Raw genomic sequence first — 25,884 nt, 5'->3', positions numbered from 1 at the left:
CTACACTGTCTTTCACCACACTCTCATCAACTGACTGAGTCAGATCAGAATCAAAGACGACGCTCTTAGATGGATGGCATCTTACCTTATGGGACGCACCCTGAGAATCCATCTCCCACCCTTCACCTCACAGCCCAAGAGCCCCAGCTGCGGCATCCAGCAAGGTTCATCCCTCAGTCCCACACTCTTCAACATCTACATGACTCCGCTAGCAGACATCATCAGAACCTATGACATCAACATGATCTCCTAAGCCGACGACACCCCGCTCGTCCTCTCACTCTCAGCAGACCCTACCATAACTTAAACCAACTTCCAGAACTGCATGAAGAACATCTCTGCTTGGATAAAATACAACTACCTAAAGCTCAACACAATCAAGACCAAAGTGCTAATTTTTGGCAGCCACTTCTCCCGCTGGAACGACTCCTGGTAACCAGCGGAACTTGGTCCTACCCCCACTCCGAAAGACCATGCATGTAACCTTGGCATCATCCTGGACAGCGAACTCTCCATGAAATAGCAGGTTAATGACAGCTCCTCAGCCTGCTTCCACACTCTTTGCATGCTCTGCAGAATCTTCAAATGACTTCCTATCACTACCAGGAAAACAGACACACATACCCTCATCAACAGCCGTCTCGACTACGGCAACGCACTCTATGCAGGCACTACAACTAATCTCTTGAGAAAACTGCAGATGATCCAGAACCCAGCCGTCAGACTGACCTTCAACCTGCCCAAAAGGACCCATACCACTTAGCACCTTAGAGACCTCCCCTTGCTCCCCATTTAGAAAAGATGCCAATTCAAGGTTTTGACCCACGCCTACAAAGCCCTCTACGACCAAGGACCGCATTCATGAGCCACCACCTGAACTTCCACCAACCATCCAGAAACCTCCCCTCCACTCACTTTCCCTCACACAGACACCACATATCCACTGCTGCCGCACCGGAGGATAATCCTTCTCCCACCTCGCCGCCAAATCCAGAAACCCCATCCCCTCCACCTTCAAACATCACCCTCATTGACAGACTTCAGGAAGGAGTTCCAGACCTGGTTCTTTGACTTAGTGCCACAGCCCAGCACCTGATTACCATCTCGGTGATAAGCATCTCTTTACAAGTTGTGATTCATTGATAGGCCTGTTCAGGGAAATGTTTAGCAAGACCTACACAGTGAAATGGCTTTTGGGTTTAATATCACTGTAACAATGTGCACTGTATCCTACTTTTATACATTACCTCCCTGCCCTGTGGTTTTACAAGGCACAGTTGTAGGCTGACTAGCCAGAGCACAATGGTTCTCCTGGCAGACATTTTTTCAACCACAGGTTTCAGGGACGTTATAGTTAGTTGGACATTTCCCTCGTACAAAACCAGAGAAATGTGGCCGTTATAGTTAGTTGAGCTAACTATAACTCGCGCGACCCGCAATGCACTGCTGATGACATCTCATATTACATCACTCATGACATGGTCAGTGACATCACTGAAAACATTACTGATGACATATTAAATGACATCACTGATGACATCATCCATAGATTTTTAAAAGTATAAGAATGTTATATTTAGATAAGCGAAGGTGTCTTAGTGAATGCATGGATGAATGCCTAATCTGTGTGATTGTTTGTCTCAGTCAGCCGGTTGGTGTGTAAGTGGCTCCATGGGTTGGTGATTAGGTACATGAGTGTTAATATGGGTTATTGAATAGTTTTCTGAGTACCTGTATCAGTGCCTGAGTGTCTGTGTGGGTGGGTGAGGGGGAGTGTGACTCCCTGCATGGATGTATGAGTGGGTGAATCCCTGGGTGTATGGGTTCATGAGTGCATCTGTGAGGTACTGTATGGGTGAGTGAGTGTGCTTATTGCTGTGTCTGCGAGTGAATGGATGTCTCAGTGACATGTGTGTGAGTAACTGCATATGCATAAGGCAGTATATGTGAGTGTTGGAGTATATAAGTGACTGTATGTGAGAGTGATTAATTGTGGGAGTGACTGTATGGATGAGTGTGTGCTTGTGTCAGTTATTGTATAGGAGTGTAAGTATGTCTTAGTACCTGTATGAATAAGTGAGGAGTTGTGTGTAGAACTATATTCTTGAGTAAATGTCAGTGAGATTGATTCTTTGCATGACTGAGTAGCTGTGTTTATAACTCTATAGGTGAGTGGCGGTATGTGGCTCTCTGTATAGGTGTATGAGTGCATATGATAGTGGGTGTATTGATGAATGACTACATGCATGAGTGACTGTATGGGTGAGTGAGTGGATGTGTTTGTAGACCTGAGAATCAGTCAGTGGTTATGTAGTTATTGGTATTGGTGTGTCTATGATTTTGAGAATGGCAGTCTGTAATTTAGAGTGGGTGTATCAAAGGTTATATTAGGGTGTGAGGAGGTGCATCAGATCTTCACGTGGATGATGTCATGAGTGATGTCATTTGAGATATCAGTGATGTCATGAGTGATGTCACTGACAATGCCATGAGTGATGTCATATGTGATGTCATCAGCGGTGCATTGCGGGGGCATGAGTTATAGTTAGCTCAACTAAGTATAACGGGCGAATATCTCTGGTTTTGTACGAATGAAATGTCCAAGTAACTATAACGTCCCTGAAACCTGTGTTTTTTTTCAGTGAATATCCAAGGTTTTTTAAATGTTAATTTCTAACTATAACGTCCCTGAAACCTATGGATTTTTCTGTGAATTTCAAGAAAAAACTTTAAATGAAAATTTCTAACTATAACATCCCTGAAACCTATGTTTTTTTCAGTGAATTTTAAAGGTTTTTTAAATGCTAATGTTTAACTATAACGTCCCTGAATCCTATGGTTTTTTTCAGTGAATTTCACATGTTTTTTAAATGAAAATTCTAACTATAACGTCACTGAAACCTGTGTTTTTTTCAGTGGATTTCTAAGGTTTTTTAAATGCTAATTTCTAACTATGCCTACATAGGTAGGACATGTTCAGAAAGAGGAAGAAAGGCGCAGAAAGAAGCAAGAGAAGTGCAGAAAGAGGCAAGAGAGGTACAGAAAGAGGAAGAAAGGTGTATAAAGAAGCAACAGAAATGCAGAAAGAGTAAATAAGGTGCAGAAATAAGCAAGAGGTGTGAAGAAAGAATCAACAGAGGTGCAGAAAGAGGCCTACTTTGACTGTAGCCTAATCACTAATCCGTCTCCCAAGATGTCTTAAACCTCACTTTTCTGTTGAGTGTTCAATATCCATCGACTGCTCAGAATGCTAGGTCTACCAAATATAAAACAGCAATCCTAAGCATATCACTGTTGTAAGTCTGACCAAGTTTGTGAAGGTATGCATGCTTGTGTCTCTGCTTTTACCTAGTGACACGTTACATAAAAATAAACATACAAATACTTGAATATCTGTGTTTCAAACAGCATAATCTGTAAATTAGTGTACAGAAATGTAGACGCAAGAGATGTGCACAAAGACCCAACGGAGTTGCAGAAAGAGGCAAGAGGGTTGCAGAAAGAGGATGGAGAGGTACAGGAAGAGGCAATAGAGGTGCAGAAAGAGGCAAGAGAACTGCACAAAGAGGCAAGAGTTGCAGAAACAGACAAAAGAAGTGCAGAAAGATGGAACAGGGGTTACAGAGGCAAGAGAATTGCAGAAAGAGGTAAGTGGGATGCAGAAGGAGGCAAGAGAGGTACAGAAAGAAGCAAGAGCAGTGCAGAAAGAAGCAACAGAGGTGCAGAAAGAGGCAAGGGGGGTGCAGAAAGATGGAAGCACAGTGCAGAAAGAATAAAGAGATGTTCAGAAAGAGGCAAGAGATGAGCAGAAAAAGGCAAGAGATGTGCAGAAAAAGGGAAGAAGGGTGCAGAAAGAAGCATAAGAAGTGCAGAAAGAGGCAAGTGAGATATAGAAAGAGGCAAGAGAACTGCAAAAAGAGGCAAAAGGGGTGCAGAAAGAGGTAACAGGTGTGCAGACAGAGGCAGGTGAGGTGCAGAAAGAGGGAAGAGGGGTGTAGGAGAGTAGGATCTGCTTCACATGGGTACCCCCACTTTTTGCTGGTGTTTCACTGTTTTTCGACCTTAGTCTGGCTGTGGCCCTGCTAGACAGATCCCCAGCCTAGCTGCTACCTCTCTAAAATGGTTTCCATGTACATTAGGTACATCTCTAATTGGATTCTGTAGTGCCTTATAAGTCCCTAGTATATGGAAAACTATGTACCCAAGGCATAGGTACCTCAGAGGCCTACCAGGGGCTGCAGCATGTATTATGCCACTCCTGGGAAGCACTTCAAAATGACACCACAGGTCTCGATACTGCAGCCTGGGTAAGGTGGTGCAAGCACTCCTTACGGTGGTATAGGCTACCTATATCACTACCATTGCACACACATATAAAACCTATAAATCACTCCTAAGGCAGGCCTTAACAATCCTGAATGCAGAGTGCTTGGTTTTTATGTGAGAGGGTGTCCCTGCATGCGCAGAGCCCCTTTGCAGCAATCGGAGTACCTCCTCTGATGCTGTTTGTGGTGCAGCCTGACCATATACTCTTAAGTGCATTATAACCTCGCGGTAAATGCTAACTTTGGACTGGCTGCACGGAAACATGTCATGTTTGGTGTCAAACACTTTGGAATACTACACCCCACCAGTTATGGCAGCGGGGGTAGCATTCCACCCTTCTACAGGGAGAGACGTACCCACTGGACTAACCAGTAAAGACTTTCTAGAGCCCTGGCATCACAAAAGGGATGCCACTGCTCAGACACGGGTCTGGCCTCCTGCTGCTGACGAAACTCCGGCAGGGGAGGCCTGGACAATAAGTTTCCTGTCACAGGGAGGTGTAACCATCTCCCCAGACAGGCAGATGTGCATTGGGGCTGGGCGGGAGCACTCTCTGGTGCTTTGAAGCCCTGCACTGGGGGCACATTTGGTGTCCCTGTGCATAGTCCAGTTCATACTGGTTGCAGGCGCTACCTGCCCCTGCTCTAGTGTGAAGCTGGACAAAAGAAATGGGTGTAACCACCCCTCTTTCCAAACCCTCCCATAGGTTGGTCCCCAGAGTATGTCCAACCCCCTATCTTAGTATAAGTATAGGAACCCAGTCCTTGAGACTTTAGATTACCCTGGACAAAACTCTGCAACATATATCCTGGACCTTCGACTTTCTATTTCAACTAGAAGATGGAAGAAATCTCCCTTGGAGTCAAGGCACCAAAGAAGCAACTGTCCGGTCCGGTCTGCAACTCTGAAGCGCCCGCCGGACACCGAAGTCTTTGCATCACCTGAGGTAGATTTTCAGACTTCCCCGAGGCTACCCTGAGTCCACAGCAAAGCTGAGGCCCGTGGCTACTGTGGGTGACGTGGAACCTTGACCCCTGGACACCATGAACTTTTGTCGGCACATTATCTTCCTGATCTTCCTCGAAGTTGCTCTTTGGGCTCCGAGTATCCCATGCCTTGCGCACCTACTGCACCAAAGATCTCTGGCCTCCCCTCCACGAGTGACCCATGGGCCTGTTTCCAGTGCAACTGCTCGAGGCTCCTTCGCGATCGCTAGGCCAATGGCTAGTGGGTCCCCACGAAGGCAACTCCTTTTCTGATTGGGTTTTTTTGGTTGCCCCAGACATGCCCTGACGTACCCTTGCTGGGTGAGTTACCCAGACCTTGCTGGTCCGCACCGACGTCTATCTTCTATTTCCACTTGACTTGCCGTTGCCAAGGCTTGTTGTGTCCATTCTGGTCGCCGACACTCAACAGGCTTTTTGGGACAGCTCGAATCCAGCTCCTGGCTGTCGTCGACACCTCCTGGACCTCGTGGCTGAAGAGTCAAGACACCTGTCAACTCACCTGAAGCACCCAACATCTGTGGGCATTGGACTATCGTGCCCCTGGTCACTGGTAAGTGACCCAGACTCTGTCCCCTCTGCTTCCAGGTTACTTCTATCCTCGATCCAGGCTTGGATCTCTTTGGACACTTCTCTTCACGGCAGCAGCACTTCTTGGCCAGCTTCCATTGAAAACAATGCCGTGACCTGACACCAAAAGACACCTATGCACCCGGCTTCCCTGGGTGAGGTAACTCGAGAACTCCAGTGTTCCTATGGGTGTTGGCCCTAGACACCGCTAAGTCCAAAAGGGTTTGCTTGTAGTCATCCTCTAAGTGTCCCTAACTTGTAATTTTCCAACCGCGACTTTCCCCATAGAAGTTAACGGCGATTCGCGCCTGTTTTCTAACACTACACACGTCCCTCGTGGGTCCCCTACATCACTACCTTGGTTGGTTCCTTGGGGCCCTAGCGCTTCTAAAGGCTCTATGTCTTGTATTTAGTTCAGTCGTGGTTCTTATATCCCTTTATTGGTATATGGTGTGGTACGCCCCTAGGGCCCAAACGTGTATTTGTGCTTTTAGTGTTGAATACTGATTTGTAACTTAAGTACTTTGAACTTTTGAGGGATGCATAAAGAAGCAAGTGAGATGCGAAAGAGGGATCAATGGTGTAGAAATTTGCAAGAGAAGTGCAGAAAGAAGCAAGAGCATTGTGGAAAGAAGCAAGAGAAGTGCTAAAAGAGGCAAGAGAGGTGCATAAACAGGCAAGAAAGGTGCAGAAAGAGGAAACAGGGGTACAGAATGAGGTAAGAGGGGTGCAGAAAGAAGCAAGTGAGATGCTGAAAGAGGGAACAAAGGTGCAGAAAGATGTGAGAGGTGCAGAAAGAAGCAAGAGCAGTGGAGAAATAGGGATGAGGGGTGCAGAAAGAAGCAAGGGGATGTAGAAATTTGCAAAAGAGGTGCAGAAAGAAGCACGAACAATGCAGAAAGAACCAACAGAGGTATAAACAGAGGCAAGAAAGAGGTAGGAGAGGTGCACAAAGAAGCAAGAGGGGTAAAGAAAGAGGCAGGAGGGGTGCATAAAGAAAGAAGGGAAGTGCAAAAAGAGGCAAGAATGGTGCAGAAAGAGACAGGAAAGGTACAGAAAGAGGGAACAGGGGTGCAGAAAGAGGCAAGAGAGGTGCAGAAAGAGGGTAGAGGGGTACAGAAAGAGGCAAGAGGGGTGCAGAAAGAAGCAAGTGAGATACAGAGAGAGGGTACAAAGGTGCAGAAAGACGCAAGAAAGGAGCAGAAAGAATCGAGAGAAGTGCAGAAAGAGGCAAGAGAATTGCTGAAAGAAGCAACATATCTGTCAAAGGAAGCAAGAGAAGTTCAGAAAGAAGCAACTGAGGTGCAGAAAGAAGCAACAGAGGTGCAGAAAGATGCAAAAGTGGTGCAGAAACAAGCAAGAGAAGTGCAGAAAGAGTCAAGAGAATTGCTGAAAGAAGCAACAGAGGTGTAGAAAGAAGCAAGAGAAGTGCAAAAAGAGGCAAGTGAGGGGCAAAAAGAGGCAAGAGAGTTGCAGAAAATGGCAAGAGAACTGCAGAGAGAGGCAAGATGGATGCAAAAAGGAAGAAGGTGAAGAAAGAAGCGAGAGAGGTGCAGAAAGAAGCAAGAGAAGTGCAGAAAGAAGCAAGAGATGTGCAGAAAGAGGGAAGACAAGCGTAGAAAGACCTAACATAGGTGCAGAAAGAAGCAATAGAGGTGCATAAAGAGGCAAAAGAAGTACAGAAAGAAGCAGCAGAGGTACAGAAAGAGGCAAGATGGGTGCAGAAAGATGCAAGAGTGGTGCAGAAACAAGCAAGAGAAGTACAGAAAGGGGCAAGAAAATTGCTGAAAGAAGCAACAGAGGTGTAGAAAGAAGCAAGAGAAGTGCAGAAAGAGGCAAGTGAGGGGCAAAAAGAGGCAAGAGAGTTACAGAAAATGGCAAGAGAACTGCAGAAAGAGGCAAGATGAATGCAAAAAGGAAGAATGTGAAGAAATAAGCGAGAGAGGTGCAGAAAGAAGCAAGAGAAGTGCAGAAAGAAGCAAGAGATGAGCAGAAATAGGGAAGACAAGCGTAGAAAGACCTAACATAGGTACAGAAAGAAGCAAGAGAGGTGCATAAAGAGGCAAAAGAAGTACAGAAAGAAGCAGCAGAGATGCAAAAAGAGGCAAGAGGGATACAGAAAGAAGAGAGGGAAGTTCAGAAAGAAGCAAAGGAGGTGCAGAAAGTTACAAGAGTGGTGCAGAAAGAGGCATGAGCACTGCAGAAAGAACAAAGAGATGTGCAGAAAGAGGCAAGAGAGGTGCAGAAAGAGGCTTGAGATGTGCAGAAAAACAGAAGAAGGGTGCAGAGAGAAGCAAGAGAAGTGCACAAAAAGGCAAGCGAGGTACAGAAGGAGGCAAGAGAACTACAGAAAGATTCAAGAGAGTTGCAGAAACATGCAAAAGGGGTGCAGAAAGAGGGAGCAGGTGTGGCGACAGAGGCAAGAGGGATGCAGAAATTTGCAAAAGAGGTACAGAAAGAAGCAAGAACAATGCAGAAAGAACCAACAGAGGTGTAAAAAGAGGCAAGAGGGTGCAGAAAGAGGTAGGAAAGAGGCACAAAGAGGCAAGAGGGGTAAAGAAAGAGGCAGGAGGGGTGCATAAAGAAGGAAGAGAAGTGCAGAAAGAGGCAGGAAAGGTGCAGAAAGAGGAAACAGCGGTGCAGAAAGAGGCAAGAGAGGTGCAGAAAAAGGGAAGAGGGGCGCAGAAAGAGGCAAGAGGGGTGCAGAAAGAAGAAAGTGAGATGCAGAAAGAGGGAACAAAGGTGCAGAAAGACACAAGAAAGGTGCAGAAAGAATCGAGAGAAGTGCAGAAAGAGGCAAGAGAATTGCTTAAAGAAGCAACATAGCTGTCAAAGGAAGCAAGAGAAGTTCAGAAAGAAGCAAGTGAGGTGCAGAAAGAAGCAACAGAGGTGCAGAAAGATGCCAGAGTGGTGCAGAAACAAGCAAGAGAAGTACCGAAATAGGCAAGAGAATTGCTGAAAGAAGCAACAGAGGTGCAAAAATAGGCAAGAGAGTTACAGAAAATGGCAAGAGAACTGCAGAAAGAGGCAAGATGGATGCAAAAAAGGAAGAAAGTGCAGAAAGAAGCAAGAGATGTGCAGAAAGAGGGAAGACTAGCGTAGAAAGACACAACATAGGTGCAGAAATAAGCAAGAGAGGTGCATAAAGAGGCAAAAGAAGTACAGAAAGAAGCAGCAGAGGTACAGAAAGAGGCAAGAGGGGTGCAGACAGAGGAGAGGGAAGTGCAGAAAGAAGCAAAAGAGCTGCAAAAAGTTGCAAGAGTGGTGCAGAAAGAAGCAAGAGCACTGCAGAAAGAACAAAGAGATGTGCAGAAAGAGGCAAGAGAGGTGCAGAAAGAGGCTTGAGATGTGCAGAAAAACAGAAGAAGGGTGCAGAGAGAAGCAAGAGAAGTGCACAAAAAGGCAAGTGAGGGACAGAAGGAGGCAAGAGAACTGCAGAAAGATTCAAGAGTGTTGCAGAAACATGCAAAAAGGGTGCAGAAAGAGGGAGCAGGTGTGCCGACAGAGACAAGAGGGAAGCAGAAATTTGCAACAGAGGTACAGAACGAAGCAAGAGCAGTGCAAAAATAACTAACAAAGGTGCAGAAAGAGGCAAGAGGGATACAGAAAGAGACAAGAAAAGTACAGAAAGAGGCAGGAGGGGTGCAGAAAGAAGGAAGAGAAGTGCAGAAATAGGAAAGAGTGGTGCAGAAACAGGCAGGAAAGGTGCAGACAGAGAGAACAGGGGTGCAGAAAGAGGCAAGAGAGGTGCAGAATGAGGGAAGAGGGTACAGAGAGAAGCAAGAGGGGTACAGAAAGAAGCAAGTGAGATGCAGAAAGAGTGAACAAAGGTGCAGAAAGAGGCAAGAGAGGTACAGAAAGAATCAAGAAAAGTGCAGAAAGAGGCAAGAGAATTGCTGAAAGAAGCAACAGAGGTGTGTTCCCTGATACTGCTTGTTGTCCGGTGTCTTTTGTCCATTATAGTGCCGGGACGCCCCTTTGCTGGGGCAGCTGTGCGCTCTACAAATCCGGATAACATAACAGAAGGAAGCAAGAGAAGTTCAGAAAGAGGCAAGTGAGGTACAGAAAGAGGGAAGAGAGGTGCACAAGGAGGCAAGAGGGTACAGAAAGAATCAAGTGAGATGCAAAAAGAAGCAACACAGGTGCAGAAAGAAGCAAGTGAGATGCAAAAAGAAGCAAGAGAAGTGCAGAAAGAGGCAAAAGAATTGCTGAAGGAAGCAAGAGAGTTGTAGAAAGAAGCAAGAGAAGTGAAGAAAGAGGCAAGTGAGGTGCAGAAAGAGGCAAGAGAGGTACAGAAAATGGCAAGAGAAGTGCAGAAAGAGGCAAGAGAATTGCTGAAAGAAGCAACAGGGGTGTAGAAAAAGGCAAGACGAGCATAGAAAGACACTGCATAGGTGCAGAAAGAAGCAAGAGAGGTGCATAAAGAGGCAAAAGAAGTGCAGAAAGAAGCAACAGTGGTGCAGAAAGAGGAAAGAGGGGTGCAGAAAGAAGAGAGAGAAGTGCAGAAAGAAGCAAAAGAGGTGCAAAAGGAGGCAAGAGTGGTGCAGAAAGAGGCAAGAGCAGTGCAGAAAGATCAAAGAGGTGTGCAGACAGAGGCAAGAGAGGTGCAGAAAGAGGCAAGAGATATGCAGGAAGACGGAAGAAGGGTGCAGAGAGAAGAAAGAGAAGGGCACAAAAAGATAAGTGAGGTGCAGAAGGAAGCAAGAGAACTGCAGAAAGATTCAAGAGAGTTGCATAAACATGCAAAAGGGGTATATAAAGAGGGAACAGGTGTGAAGACAAAGGCAAGAGAGGTACAGAAATTTGCAACAGAGATACAGAAAGAAGCAAGAGCAGTGCAAAAAGAACCGAGGTACAGAAAGAGGCAAGAGGGATACAGAAAGTGTCAAGAAAAGTACAGAAAGAAGCAAAAGACGTGCAGAAAGAGGCAAGAGATCTGCAGAAAAAAGGCAAGAGAGGTACAGAAAGAGACAGGAGAGGTGCACAAAAAGGCAAGAGGGGTACAGAAAGAACAGGATGGATGCAGAAAGAAGGAATAGAAGTGCAAAAAGAAGCAACAGATGATCTGAAAGAGGCATGAAGGGTGCAGAAAAAAGGAACAGGGATACAGAAAGAGGTGAGAGGGGTGCAGAAAGAAGCAAGAGAGGTAGAGAAAGAGGGATGAGGGGTGCAGAAAGAGGCAAGGGGATGCAGAAATTTGCCAAAGAGGTGCAGAAAGAAGCAAGAACAATGCAGAAAGAACCAACAGAGGTGTAAAAAGAGGCAAGAGGGTCCAGAAAGAGGTAGGAGAGGTGCACAAAGAAGCAAGAGGGGTAAAGAAAGAGGCAGGAGGGGTGCATAAAGAAGGAAGAGAAGTACAGAAAGAGGCAAGAGTGGTACAGAAAGAGGAAGGAAAGGTACAGAAAGAGGGAACAGGGGTGCAGAAAGAGGCAAGAGAGGTGCAGAAAGAGGGAAGAGGGGTACAGAAAGAGGCAAGAGGGGTGCAGAAAGAAGCAAGTGAGATACAGAAAGAGGGAACAAAGGTGCAGAAAGATGCAAGAAAGGAGCAGAAAGAATCGAGAGAAGTGCAGAAAGAGGCAAGAGAATTGCTGAAAGAAGCAACATAGCTGTCAAAGGAAGCAAGAGAAGTTCAGAAAGAAGCAAGTGAAGTGCAGAAAGAAGCAACAGAGGTGCAGAAAGATGCAAGATGGTACAGAAACAAGCAAGAGAAGTACAGAGTCAAGAGAATTGCTGAAAGAAGCAACAGTGGTGTAGAAAGAAGCAAGAGAAGTGCAGAAAGACGCAAGTGAGGGGCAAAAAGAGGCAAGAGAGTTACAGAAAATGGCAAGAGAACTGCAGAAAGAGGCAAGATGGATGCAAAAAGGAAGAGGGTGCAGAAAGAAGCAAGAGAGGTGCATAAAGAAGCAAGAGAAGTACAGAAAGAAGCAAGAGATGTGCAGAAAGAAGGAAAACAAGCATAGAAAGACCTAACATAGGTGCAGAAAGAAGCAAGAGAGGTGCATAAAGAGGCAAAAGAAGCACAGAAAGAAGCAGCAGAGGTACAGAAAGAGGCAAGAGGGGTGCAGAAAGATGCAAGAGTGGTGCAGAAACAAGCAAGAGAAGTACAGAAAAGGGCAAGAAAATTGCTGAAAGAAGCAACAGAGGTGTAGAAAGAAGCAAGAGAAGTGCAGAAAGAGGCAAGTGAGGGGCAAAAAGAGGCAAGAGAGTTACAGAAAATGGCAAGAGTACTGCAGAAAGAGGCAAGATGGATGCAAAAAGGAAGAAGGTGCAGAAAGAAGCGAGAGAGGTGCAGAAAGAAGCAAGAGAAGTGCAGAAAGAAGCAAGAGATGTGCAGAAAGAGGGAAGACAAGCGTAGAAAGACCTAACATAGGTACAGAAAGAAGCAAGAGAGGTGCATAAAGAGGCAAAAGAAGTACAGTAAGAAGCAGCAGAGGTGCAGAAAGAGGCAAGAGGGGTGCAGAAAGAAGAGAGGGAAGTTCAGAAAGAAGCAAAAGAGGTGCAGAAAGTTACAAGAGTGGTGCAGAAAGAGGCATGAGCACTGCAGAAAGAACAAAGAGATGTGCAGAAAGAGGCAAGAAAGGTGCAGAAAGAGGCTTGAGATGTGCAGAAAAACAGAAGAAGGGTGCAGAGAGAAGCAAGAGAAGTGCACAAAAAGGCAAGCGAGGTACAGAAGGAGGCAAGAGAACTACAGAAAGATTCAAAAGAGTTGCAGAAACATGCAAAAGGGGTGCAGAAAGAGGGAGCAGGTGTGCCGACAGAGGCAAGAGGGATGCAGAAATTTGCCAAAGAGGTGCAGAAAGAAGCAAGAACAATGCAGAAAGAACCAACAGAGGTGCACAAAGAAGCAAGAGGGGTAAAGAAAGAGGCAGGAGGGGTGCATAAAGAAGGAAGAGAAGTACAGAAAGAGGCAAGAGTGGTACAGAAAGAGGAAGGAAAGGTACAGAAAGAGGGAACAGGGGTGCAGAAAGAGGCAAGAGAGGTGCAGAAAGAGGGAAGAGGGGTACAGAAAGAGGCAAGAGGGGTGCAGAAAGAAGCAAGTGAGATACAGAAAGAGGGAACAAAGGTGCAGAAAGATGCAAGAAAGGAGCAGAAAGAATCGAGAGAAGTGCAGAAAGAGGCAAGAGAATTGCTGAAAGAAGCAACATAGCTGTCAAAGGAAGCAAGAGAAGTTCAGAAAGAAGCAAGTGAAGTGCAGAAAGAAGCAACAGAGGTGCAGAAAGATGCAAGATGGTACAGAAACAAGCAAGAGAAGTACAGAGTCAAGAGAATTGCTGAAAGAAGCAACAGTGGTGTAGAAAGAAGCAAGAGAAGTGCAGAAAGACGCAAGTGAGGGGCAAAAAGAGGCAAGAGAGTTACAGAAAATGGCAAGAGAACTGCAGAAAGAGGCAAGATGGATGCAAAAAGGAAGAGGGTGCAGAAAGAAGCAAGAGAGGTGCATAAAGAAGCAAGAGAAGTACAGAAAGAAGCAAGAGATGTGCAGAAAGAAGGAAAACAAGCATAGAAAGACCTAACATAGGTGCAGAAAGAAGCAAGAGAGGTGCATAAAGAGGCAAAAGAAGCACAGAAAGAAGCAGCAGAGGTACAGAAAGAGGCAAGAGGGGTGCAGAAAGATGCAAGAGTGGTGCAGAAACAAGCAAGAGAAGTACAGAAAAGGGCAAGAAAATTGCTGAAAGAAGCAACAGAGGTGTAGAAAGAAGCAAGAGAAGTGCAGAAAGAGGCAAGTGAGGGGCAAAAAGAGGCAAGAGAGTTACAGAAAATGGCAAGAGTACTGCAGAAAGAGGCAAGATGGATGCAAAAAGGAAGAAGGTGCAGAAAGAAGCGAGAGAGGTGCAGAAAGAAGCAAGAGAAGTGCAGAAAGAAGCAAGAGATGTGCAGAAAGAGGGAAGACAAGCGTAGAAAGACCTAACATAGGTACAGAAAGAAGCAAGAGAGGTGCATAAAGAGGCAAAAGAAGTACAGTAAGAAGCAGCAGAGGTGCAGAAAGAGGCAAGAGGGGTGCAGAAAGAAGAGAGGGAAGTTCAGAAAGAAGCAAAAGAGGTGCAGAAAGTTACAAGAGTGGTGCAGAAAGAGGCATGAGCACTGCAGAAAGAACAAAGAGATGTGCAGAAAGAGGCAAGAAAGGTGCAGAAAGAGGCTTGAGATGTGCAGAAAAACAGAAGAAGGGTGCAGAGAGAAGCAAGAGAAGTGCACAAAAAGGCAAGCGAGGTACAGAAGGAGGCAAGAGAACTACAGAAAGATTCAAAAGAGTTGCAGAAACATGCAAAAGGGGTGCAGAAAGAGGGAGCAGGTGTGCCGACAGAGGCAAGAGGGATGCAGAAATTTGCCAAAGAGGTGCAGAAAGAAGCAAGAACAATGCAGAAAGAACCAACAGAGGTGTAAAAAGAGGCAAGAGGGTGCAGAAAGAGGTAGGAGAGAGGCACAAAGAGGCAAGAGGGGTAAAGAAAGAGGCAGGAGGGGTGCATAAAGAAGGAAGAGAAGTGCAGAAAGAGGCAGGAAAGGTGCAGAAAGAGGAAACAGCGGTGCAGAAAGAGGCAAGAGAGGTGCAGAAAAAGGGAAGAGGGGTGCAGAAAGAGGCAAGAGGGGTGCAGAAAGAAGAAAGTGAGATGCAGAAAGAGGGAACAAAGGTGCAGAAAGACACAAGAAAGGTGCAGAAAGAATCGAGAGAAGTGCAGAAAGAGGCAAGAGAATTGCTTAAAGAAGCAACATAGCTGTCAAAGGAAGCAAGAGAAGTTCAGAAAGAAGCAAGTGAGGTGCAGAAAGAAGCAACAGAGGTGCAGAAAGATGCCAGAGTGGTGCAGAAACAAGCAAGAGAAGTACCGAAATAGGCAAGAGAATTGCTGAAAGAAGCAACAGAGGTGCAAAAAGAGGCAAGAGAGTTACAGAAAATGGCAAGAGAACTGCAGAAAGAGGCAAGATGGATGCAAAAAAGGAAGAAGGTGCAGAAAGAAGCAAGAGATGTGCAGAAAGAGGGAAGACTAGCGTAGAAAGACACAACATAGGTGCAGAAAGAAGCAGCAGAGCTGCAAAAAGTTGCAAGAGTGGTACAGAAAGAGGCAAGAACACTGCAGAAAGAACAAAGAGATGTGCAGAAAGAGGCAAGAGAGGTGCAGAAAGAAGCTTGAGATGTGCAGAAAAACAGAAGAAGGGTGCAGAGAGTAGCAAGAGAAGTGCACAAAAAGGCAAGTGAGGGACAGAAGGAGGCAAGAGAACTGCAGAAAGAGTCAAGAGCGTTGCAGAAACATGCAAAACGGGTGCAGAAAGAGGGAGCAGGTGTGCCGACAGAGGCAAGAGGGATGCAGAAATTTGCAACAGAGGTACAGAACGAAGCAAGAGCAGTGCAAAAAGAACTGACAGAGGTGTAGAAAGAGGCAAGAGGGATACAGAAAGAGACAAGAAAAGTACAGAAAGAGGCAGGAGGGGTGCAGAAAAAAGGAAGAGAAGTGCATAAAGAGGCAAGAGTGATGCAGAAACAGGCAGGAAAGGTTCAGAAAGCGAGAACAGGGGTGAATAAAGAGGCAAGAGAGGTGCAGAAGGAGGGAAGAGTGTGCAGGAAGAAGCAAGAGGGGTGCAGAAAGAATCAAGTGAGATGCAGAAAGAGTGAACAAAGGTGCAGAAAGAGGCAAGAGAGGTGCAGAAAGAATCAGGAGAAGTGCAGAAAGAGGCAAGAGAATTGCTGAAAGAAGCAACAGGGGTGTAGAGGGAAGCAAGAGAAGTTCAGAAAGAAGCAAGTGATATTCAAAAAGAAGCAACACAGGTGAAGAAAGACGCAGGAGAGGTGCAGAAACAAGCAAGAGAAGTGCAGAAAGAGGCAAGAGAATTGCTGAAAGAAGCAACAGAGGTGTAGAAAGAAGCAAGAGAAGTGCAGATAGAGGCAAGTGAGATGCAGAAAGAGGCAAGAGAGGTATAGAAAATGGCAAGAGAAGTACAGAAAGAGGCAAGAGAATTGCTGAAAGAAGCAACAGAGGTGTAGAAAGAAGCAAGAGAAGTGCAGAAAGAGGCAAGTGAGGTGCAAAAAGAGGCAAGATGGATGCAAAAAAAGGAAGAACGGTGCAGAAAAAAGCAAGAGAGATGCAGAAAGAAGCAAGAGAGGTTCAGAAAGAGGGAAGATGAGTGTAGAAAGACACAACATAGGTGCAGAAAGAAGCAAGAGAGATGCATAAAGAGGTAAAAGAAGTGCATAACGAAGCAACAGAGGTGCAAAAAGAGGCAAGAGTGGTGCAGAAAGAGGCAAGAGATGTGCAGAAAAACGGAAGAAGGGTGCAGAGAGAAGCAAGAGAAGTGCACAAAAAGGCAAGTGAGGTGCAGAAGGAAGCAAGAGAGCTGCAGAAAGATTCAAGAGAGTTGCATAAACATGCAAAAGGGGTATAGAAAGAGGGACCAGGTGTGCAGACAAAGGCAAGAGAGGTGCAGAAAGAGGGAAGAGGCATACAGAAAGAGGAAAGAGGGGTACAGAAATTTGCAACAGAGATACAGAAAGAAGCAAGAGCAGTGCAAACAGAACAGAGGTGCAGAAAGAGGCAAGAGGGATACAGAAAGTGGCAAGAAAAGTACAGAAAGAAGCGACAGAGATGCAGAAAGAGGCGAGAGAACTGCTGAAAAAGGCAAGAGAGGTACAGAAAGAGGCAGGAGAGGTGCAGAAAGAGGCAAACGTGGTACAGAAAGACGCAAGAGGGGTACAGAAAGAGGCAAGAGGGGTACAGAAAGAAGCAAGAGAAGTGCAGAAAGAAGCAACAGAGGTGCTGAAAGAAGCAAGAGGGGTGCAGAAGCAGGCAAGAAAGGTACAGAAAGAGGTAACAGGGGTGCAGAAAGAGATAAGAGGGATACAGAAATTTACAAGAGACCTGCAGAAGGAAGCTAGAGCAGTGCAGAAAGAAGCAAGAACAGTGGAGAAAGAAGCAAGAGCAGTGGATAAATAGGGAAGAGGGGTGCAGAAAGAGGCAAGAGGAATGCAGAAATTTGCAAAAGAAGTGCAGAAAAAAGCAAGAGCAGTGCAGAAAGTACCAATCGCCGTGCAGAACGAGGCAAGAGGGATACAGAAAGGGGCGAGAAAAGTACAGATGGAAACAAAAGTGGTGCAGAAAGAGTCAAGAGAACTGCAGAAAAAGGCAAGAGGGTACAGAAAGAGGTAGGAGAGATACACAAAAAGGCAAGAGGGGTTCAGAAAGAGGCAGGATGGGTACAGAAAGAGGCAAGAGAGGTGCAGAAAATGGCAAGAGAACTGCAGAAAGGGGCAAGATGGATGCAAAAAAGTGAAGAAGGGTACAGAAAGAAGCAAGAATGGTGCAAAAAGAAGCAAGAGAAGTACAGAAAGAAGCAAGAGAGGTGCAAAAAGAGGCAAAAGAAGTGCAGAAGGAAGCAGCAGAGTTACAGAAGCAGGGAAGAGAACTGCAGATAGAGTCAATAAAGTCGCAGAAACAGGCAAACTAGGTACAGAAAGAGAGAACGGGGTGCAGACAGAGGCAAGAGAGGTGCAGAAAGTGGGCAGAGGGGTGCAGAAAGAGGCAAGAGGGGTGCAGAAAGAAGCAAGAGCAGTTCAAAAGAACAAACAGAAGTACAGAAAGAAGGAACAGAGGGGCACAAAGAGGCAGGAGGGGTGCAGAAAGAGGGAAGAGAGTTGTGGAAAGAGGCAAGAGAGTTGCACGAAGAGGGAAGAAGGGTGCAGAAAGTGGCAAGAGGGGTGCAGAAAGAAGCAACAGAGGTGGAGAAAAAAGCAAGAGAAGTGCAGAAAGAAGCAACTGAGGGGCAGAAAGTGGCAACAGAAGTGCAGAAAAAAGCAACAGGAGTGCACAAGGAGGCAAGAGAAGTGCCGGAAGAGGCAAGAGAGGTGCAGCAACAGGCAGGAGAGGTGCAGAAAGAGGGAACGGAGGTGCAGAAAGAGGCAAGAGGGGTGCAGAGAGTAGAAGAGATGAGCAGAACGAGGCAAAAGAAGTGCAGAAAAAGAAAGAAAGGTGCAGAAAGAAGCAACAGAAATGCAGAAATAAGCAAGAGAGAAGCAGAAAGAAGCAAGAGTGGTTTGCGCAACATTAGTACCAATTTAACACCCACATTTAGCAATAAGTAATGGGTGACCATTCCAGGTTTGCTAATGACGTTTTTTGACCATGCTGTAACACTTGTTGCTGCATTTTTGATAATGTTTGAGCTAGAAACAAGGTTTTTTTTGTTCAAATCTGAAGATTAAGCAGCAGATGATGGATTATGTGACAAATGCGAAAATGTATAATTGTGCAAAAGTCAGCGCAGCCAAACAGTTGCATAATTTCAGTAGCCCTGCCCATACCTCTGACTAGGTCCAGAAGTGCTCCTCAGTGGTTCCTTCTTTTTTTTTGTCTCATTGAGTTTATAGTTTAGCTTCTATGGGAACAAGGAAGACTAAACCTCTCCACAACACAGACTATCATACCACACAATTATTCTCCATAGTACATAATCCCACTCTACATAATTCCTATGCACTAAATACCACATACTTTCTATCAACATAATTTCACTGCACAACATACCACATAGTTCCACTACACACAACCTACATCCACTCCATTCCAAGAAACATTAATAAAACACTTTTAGATCTACAATGCTAATGGCTCTAACTCTTGCAAATGCAAGACCTATTACATTACAAATTCTTCTTTACCTAGTAGTCGCATTTGCAGAGTGGTGGGGAAAGGGGGCAGGGCCTCCAACCAGTGCTTGGGATTTCCGCTGCGTAGGACTTACAGGAGGTACCAGGAGGGCTACTTGGCCGCCAAAGTCCCTAAGAAGTAAATTGGACTTCATCCCCCAATCAGTACTATGCCAGGAGGCGCGTTTGCAGAGTGGTGGAGAAACGTGATCTTGGCCTCCGAAGACCTCTAAGCAATGCCACAGTGTGGAATTTACTGGAGGCAACAGGAGAGGTAGTTAGCCTGTAAGGTCAACCTTGGGGGCCAACTACCCCTCCTATTTCCTTCAGTGAGTCCCACGCAGCAGGATTGCTAAGTTCTCATAGTATGCCATGCCCCCTTTCTCTACCACTCTGTAAACGCACCTCCTGATGCGTTTTGGGTTCGGGGTTTAAGTCCCCTTGAATCCTGAGGGTCCCTGGGGGCCAACTAGCCTACCAGGTACCTCCAGTATACCCCACACAGCTAGATTGCTGAGAGTGGTCTTAAGCCATGCCCCCTTTGTACACCAATCTGCAAACACGCCTCCTGGCGCATTGCTGCTCGAGGGATGAAGTCCACTTTAGTCCTTAGGTCCTCAGGTCACAAGAGGACGTCATCACCCCACCAGCAATGTGCCAAGAGTCGAGTTTGCAGAGTGGTGTAAAAAGGGGCATGGCCTCAGACTACCTCTCAGCAATCCCACTGTGTGGGGCTTACTGGAGGTACCTGGTGGGCTAGTTGGCCCCTAAGGACTCTTAGCATTAAAGGGGACTTAATACCTCAACCCAGCACACGCTAGGAGACGAGTTTGCAGGGTGGTGCCGGGGGAGCGGGGCCTCTGGTTTTTCTTTTTTTTGTGTATTTTTAGAAGGGGGGCTGTGTGGCCCCCCTTCTCTTAATATATTTGGTGCTCTAGGGACCCCCTCCCCCAGGGCCTGACCTTCCTTTTCTCTTTTTTGGGGGGGAGGCGGCCATGTGGCCCCCCTCCTGAGGCCTTGATCGGCCTGGGGACCCCATCCCATGGGGCATTGCCTCCTTTTTATTTTTTTATAAAAATAATTAAATATTCAGGAGGGGGCAATGTGGCCCCCCTTCCCTGGGCCACTTCTGGCCCCAGAGGCCCCATTCCCCGGGGCCTGGTCAGCTTTTATTTATTTATTTATTTATTTATTTGGAGGGGCCGTGTGGCCAAACTCCTGAGGCCAATTATAGCCCCGGGGACCCCTTCCCCCGGGGCCGACCGTCAGTTAAAAAAAAACATTTTCAATTAAAGGGGAGCGGGGCCGGCCCTCAGGGTGGGGACCCTGGGAGTAGCCACAATGCCCCCGCAGGAGCCGGCATTGCATTTGGTCAAGGGGAGCTGCTAACATGCAGCTCCCCTTGTCCATAAGCAATACTTCTTTGCTTCTTGGAAGCGAGAGCAAGTTTCCATAGCAAAGCAGTGTTTGCTATGGCAGGGTCGGAGCCGTGCTCCTACCCTGCCATAGCAAATGGGAATGTCCCAGGGGTGTGCACCCCGGGACATTGCAGAAGCCGGCCCTGGGGGCGGCAGTCCCCAGGGCCATAGAGGGCTCCAGAAGGGGGGCCGCACGGCACACCTCCCAACTGTTGTGAAGACCCCGGGGAGCTGGTGGTCCCCAGGGCCAGGGGGCTGCAACGGACCCCCATATGTAATTTACTGAATGCCCTGGGGAGGTGGTGGTCCCCGGGGCAGTGTGGGGGGCTTGAACCACCCCACACAGTTTTAGAAAGTGGTCCCCTGGGGTGGGACCCTATTTAATTTCAAGCCCCGGGGAGGTGGCGGTCCCCAGGGCAGCATGGGAGGAGGAGCCCCTCCACGCATTTTAATAAGAAAGCCCCGGGGAGGTGGCGGTACCCAGGGCTGCAGGGGGCCACGTGCCCCCGCACATTATCAGAAATGCCCCAGGGAGGTGGCAGTCCCCGGGCCAGCGGGGGCCCTCACGGACTCCTGCACCACAAAAAACCATTGCCCCTGGGACATGGCCCACCCGGGGGTTTAACCCCTTGTGTGCCACGCCCTTTCCCCGCCCTGTGCCGGCCATTACATTAGCGGGCGGGGTTTATGACGAGCTGGACTCGTCATGGGCACAGCGCAACCGCGGCCCATGACGAGTCCAGCTCGTCATGGGCACACAAGGGGTTAATTACTAACTGTAACTGCTGAATTTGATTGATTTTGTATGAGTGATATGTGAGCCTAATGATAATGTCCCTGTACACTTTGTTTGTTTCAGTGAATTTCTATGATTTATCTAATTCTACTTCCTAACTATAACATCTTTGATCCTTTAAATTTTTTCAGGGAATATATATATATATATATATATATATATATATATATATATATATATATGGACTTCCAACCAATGGGAGCACCACAGCATATTTAAAGAGGGTTGAGGCACATTTCCCGATTCAAGCGGCATCAGAGGAAGGCAACAATTTGCCGAAACGCGTCATGCCATATGCTTTTAAATAAAATTCCCCGCTGTGTCCTCTGACTTCTTGCAAGTGAAGTGGTCGTTGGTGGATATATATATATATATATATATATATTCACTGAAAAAAACCATAGGTTTTAGGGAAAGTTATAGTTAGTTGGACATTTCACTCGTTCAAAACCAGAGAAATGTCCCCGTTATAGTTAGCTCAGCTAACTATAACTCGCGCCCCCACAATGCACTGCTGATGACGTCACATAATACATCACTCATGACATGGTCAGTGACATCACTGATGACATCACTAATAACATCTCAAATGACGCACAGAAAGAAGCAAAAGAAATGCAGAAAGAAGCAACAGAAATCCACAAAGAGGAAGAAAAGGGCAGGAAGAAGCAAGATATGTGCAGAAAGAACCAACAGAGGAGCAGAAAGAGGCCTTGTTGCAAAATCATCCTGTGCCCACAACTTTTTCAGACGGGTACAGGTGGTAACTGACTCTGACTAACCAGACCTAGAGCCAGTGCTATGCTAAAAGACACTTAGAATACAGTGAAAACACCTACATACACTAGGGAACACTATGCGTTGTAGTACCCCTGTGATTAGCATGACCTCCTCTGTAAGGCCCTAGTACATAATAGGGCAGGGGGTTTAAAACGACCTCTAAGTCATAGGGGCAGAAATATGCTACTTTATCTAGTAGTCGCGTTTGCAGAGTGGTGGAGAAAGGGTGCAGGGCGTCCAACCAACGCTCAGGAATTTCGCTGCGTAGGACTTACAGGAGGTACCAGGAGGGACTCTCGGCCCCCAAACACCCTCAGGACTAAATTGGACTTCATCCCCCATCCCGTAGTCTGCCATGAACCACGTTTGCAGAGTGGTAGAGAAAGGGGGCCATGGCCCCCGAAGACCTTTTTAGCAATCCCACTGTGTGGGACTTACTGGAGGTAACAAGAGGGGTAGTTGGCCCCCCAAGGACAAGTCCCCTTGAATCCTGAGGGTCCCTGGGGTCCAACTAGCCCAAACGAGTACCTCCAGTAAGCACCACAGAACTGGGTTGGGATTCGTGATCCTCCACGAATTTTGCAGTTTTAAAAATATATATATGCTTTTTTGGGCCCTGTGGTCCTTGTGGGACCTCCTGAGAAGGCCTAGGGGGTCAGGGTGGTTCTACCCTGCCCCCTTTTCTTGTTTTTTGCGTTTGTTTTTCTCTTTTCTTGTACCAAGTGACAAGATGGCTTCCAACACTTCCTGGTTTGGAGTGTTGACAGCCAATTAGAATAAAACTCTTGGTCAGGAGGGTCCGCGGATCCACCGCGCCTCTAGATATCGAAACTTTCATTTTTTGATTTTCTCAGCAACTACTGAATGGATTTACACCATTTAAAAAAAAGGTCTCTTTCTTAACCAAGGGCAAAATTTTTGCCAAATCTGGTGTAATTCCGTTCAGCAGTTCGAGCTGTAGCCGTGTCTAAATTTTCCTATGGGAAATTGATTTTCCGACCTCTTTTTTTTTAATTTCTCAGGAACTACTGAATGGATTTACACCATTTAACAAAAAGGTCTCTTTCTGAACCAAGGGCTACCTTTTGCCAAATTTGGTGTAATTCTGTTCAGCAGTTCAAGCTGTAGCCGTGTCTAAAGTTTCCTATGAAAAATAACATGGAGAAAACACATTTTTGGACCCCCCTTTTTTCTCAGCCCCCGCTTGACGAATCACCCCGAAACTTTCAAGACAGGAGCTGACCGGAGCGCTCCACAAGTATTGAAAAGTTCGCAAAGATTCATCATCCGGCGCCAAAGTTATTGGGCAAACAAAAAATGCTTTTCCTATGGGAACTAGATCCTAACTATAACTATCTACTGGCAACCGCCAGTAGATAATATATATATATATATATATATTGCTGACTATAATGGCCTTTTGGAGAACCTATCTAGGTATATTGATTTTTTCCTGCAAGATTTTGTCAGAGGGCTTAAATCTTTTGTGCAGGATACCTGTGACTGTTTAAGTAAGATCCAAAATATCAAATGGAAACCAACTTATTTATTGATAGCGCTTGATGTTTCCGCCTTATATACATGCATTAAAAACAAGGACGGAATGAGGGCAGTGGAATATTTCCTGATGAACCGATCCATCATATATTCTCAACATACTAACATGCTGCTCAAAATGTTGTTGTTTTGTTTGGAAAATAACCTGTTTTTGTTCAATGGTAAAATGTACCAGCAGATTCAGGGTGTTGCTATGGGGGCCAGCTACTCCCCAAGTTATGCCTGTTTATTCATGGGATGGTGGGAGGAGCTGGCAGATATATGAGTCTAGGGTCGTAACCTGGTTGCGTTACATTGATGATTTGTTCATCGTGTGGGATGGTGATGTTGAAAGTGCTACTGCGTTTATTGATCTACTGAATATCAACGCAGTCAATTTACATTTTACATCTGACATTAGCAATGACATGGTTTCATTTTTAGATGTTAGGGTCCAAGTAGTTAACAATAAATTGACAACTACTCTTTTCAGGAAACCTACAGCAGGAAATACTCTTCTGCATGCTTCCAGCGCACATCCACCCGATCTCATTAAAAGTATTCCTTACTTGGAGATGTTGCGAATTAGGCGAATAAACAGTGATGATAACGACTGTCAGAATAAACAGAGGGAAAGTTGTAGTAGGTTTTTAGCTAGAGGATATAGGACTGAGATAGTGGACACAGCTATTGCTAAGTCTAAAACATTGGCACGTGTTGATTTATTGAAATACAGAGAGAGAACCATTAACAAAGATGTGATTGAGCAACCCATTAGATTAATTTTGTCTTTCTCAAAACAAGAGAAACAGATTAGGCTAATTCTTAGACACAATTGGCTAATCGTGAAGGATGATCCAGTGATTGGTATGCTATTACCTCCTAATCCAGCTGTGACTTTCAGAAAGGCTAGCAGTATGGGTAGGTCACTTACAAGGAGCAATCTAGAAGAACAGGGTAAATGTACTTGGCTCTGTGTGAGGAAAGGATTCTATAAGTGTGCTGTGTGTAAGGCCTGCCAATATGGCATTAATACCACAACATATAAAACTGCATTTAATGCCAAGGCATGCTACATAGGCCAACATCTTACCTGCAAGTCTAAATACGCAGCGTATGTTTTAACATGTAGCAGCGATCTTAAATATATTGGCAGTACTAAATTAGCAGTACATAAGAGGATCCTTAAACATATTCGTGACATTAACAATAATGATGAAAACTATCCAGTGGCAAGGCATTTTAAGATCTGCCATAACAGTGATCCTAAACATTTGAAATATTTTGTTATTGAGGCCGTAGCTCCACAGAAAAGAGGTAGGGATAGAAAATCGAAATTAAGACGTTTGGAAATAACTTACATTTTACAATTCGATTCTAAACAGCCTAGGGGCCTCAATGCTAGTGAAGATCTTTATACATTTTTATGAGTAATGTTTTGACTGTGTAGATAAGATGTAGAGAATTATGTGTATTGATAAGAAACTCAGGCATGATGCATATGAATTTGTAACTTCTCCAGTACCAATTTGAATTTTCTCTTAAATGATATTTTTAAATACATTTTAGGATATTTTTTATATATGTGATATTTATGGTTAGATTTTAGAGATCATATTGGAAAGTGTATTTTATACTTTTATTTATTTAATGTGATTTTCTGGGGGATCAACTATTTATTTCTCATGATATATGAAATTGTAGGAATAAGATGTCCTTAGCACTGAGGCACTTTAGAATTAACGCATTTTTGCACTATATTTTGACCATCGATATGGGACTACAAATATATAACTAGAATATCCCAACCATGGCGAATGTTGCAAGTATGTTGATAGGGGGGCCTTTTAAAATTGCTTTAGAGTTGCTTTTAAGCTGGAACCAAGAACTGTTGAAGTGTATTTGTGGAGTAAAAATGTTTTTTATATCCTTTGTATTGCACTGGTTAGGTATGGACTTTTTATAGTCTCACAAGTTGGACATAGTATTGAATTTAGGTCGTGGTTCAGGCATTTTGAAGCCGAAATTAATATGTATTTTATATATGTATTTATTATTGAACCTGTCTTAATATGGTATGTTTTGGCCACTTTACAACATTTATGTTTTTATTGTGTGGCCAAACCTATATGAAAGAAACTAGTGTGTTTTCTATGTCCATTGGATTGTCAATAGTACTTGCACTTTAAAAAGCAGAGAAAAATGTCCATCATGTGATCAAGGGCGGGATCGCCAGAAACGCGTCATGGCAGACTGGCAATAAACTGAAATAATATTGCACTATATACCTGGGTGCATGCTCATTTTTCCTGGTTGAAGCGGGAGCTGAGAGCACGTGAAAGGAATATATATATATATATTATATACTGGCGGTCGCCAGTAGATAGTTATAGTTAGGACCGTGTTTCCATAGGAAATCCGCAACATTCTATTTGGAATAACTTTGGCGCCGGTTGACAAATCCTCGCAAAATTTTCAAGATAGGTGGGGCGCTCCGCTCCTACCCTGAAAGTCTCGGGGGGATTCGTCAAGCGGGGGCTGAGAAAAAAGGGGGGTCCCAAAACGCGTTTTCCCCATGCAATTTTCAATAGGGACCTTTAGTCCAAGGTACAGCCCGAACGGCTGAACAGAATTACTTGAAATTTGTCAGAGAGGTAGTCCTCAGCTCAGGGATGTGCCTTTTGCAGGTCTGGTGTCAATCTGTTCAGTAGTTCCTGAGAAAATCAAAAGTAAAATCATATATATATATGTGGGCGGAGCCTAACCACACATCTCATCCTGAGATCTGATTGGCTGTCAGCAATTCATCCAAGAAGTGTTGGCAGCCAT

Source organism: Triturus cristatus, chromosome 2_1 (assembly GCF_964204655.1).
Source record: "Triturus cristatus chromosome 2_1, aTriCri1.1, whole genome shotgun sequence".
Lineage (NCBI taxonomy): Eukaryota > Metazoa > Chordata > Amphibia > Caudata > Salamandridae > Triturus > Triturus cristatus.
This window is presented reverse-complemented; position numbering follows the sequence as displayed.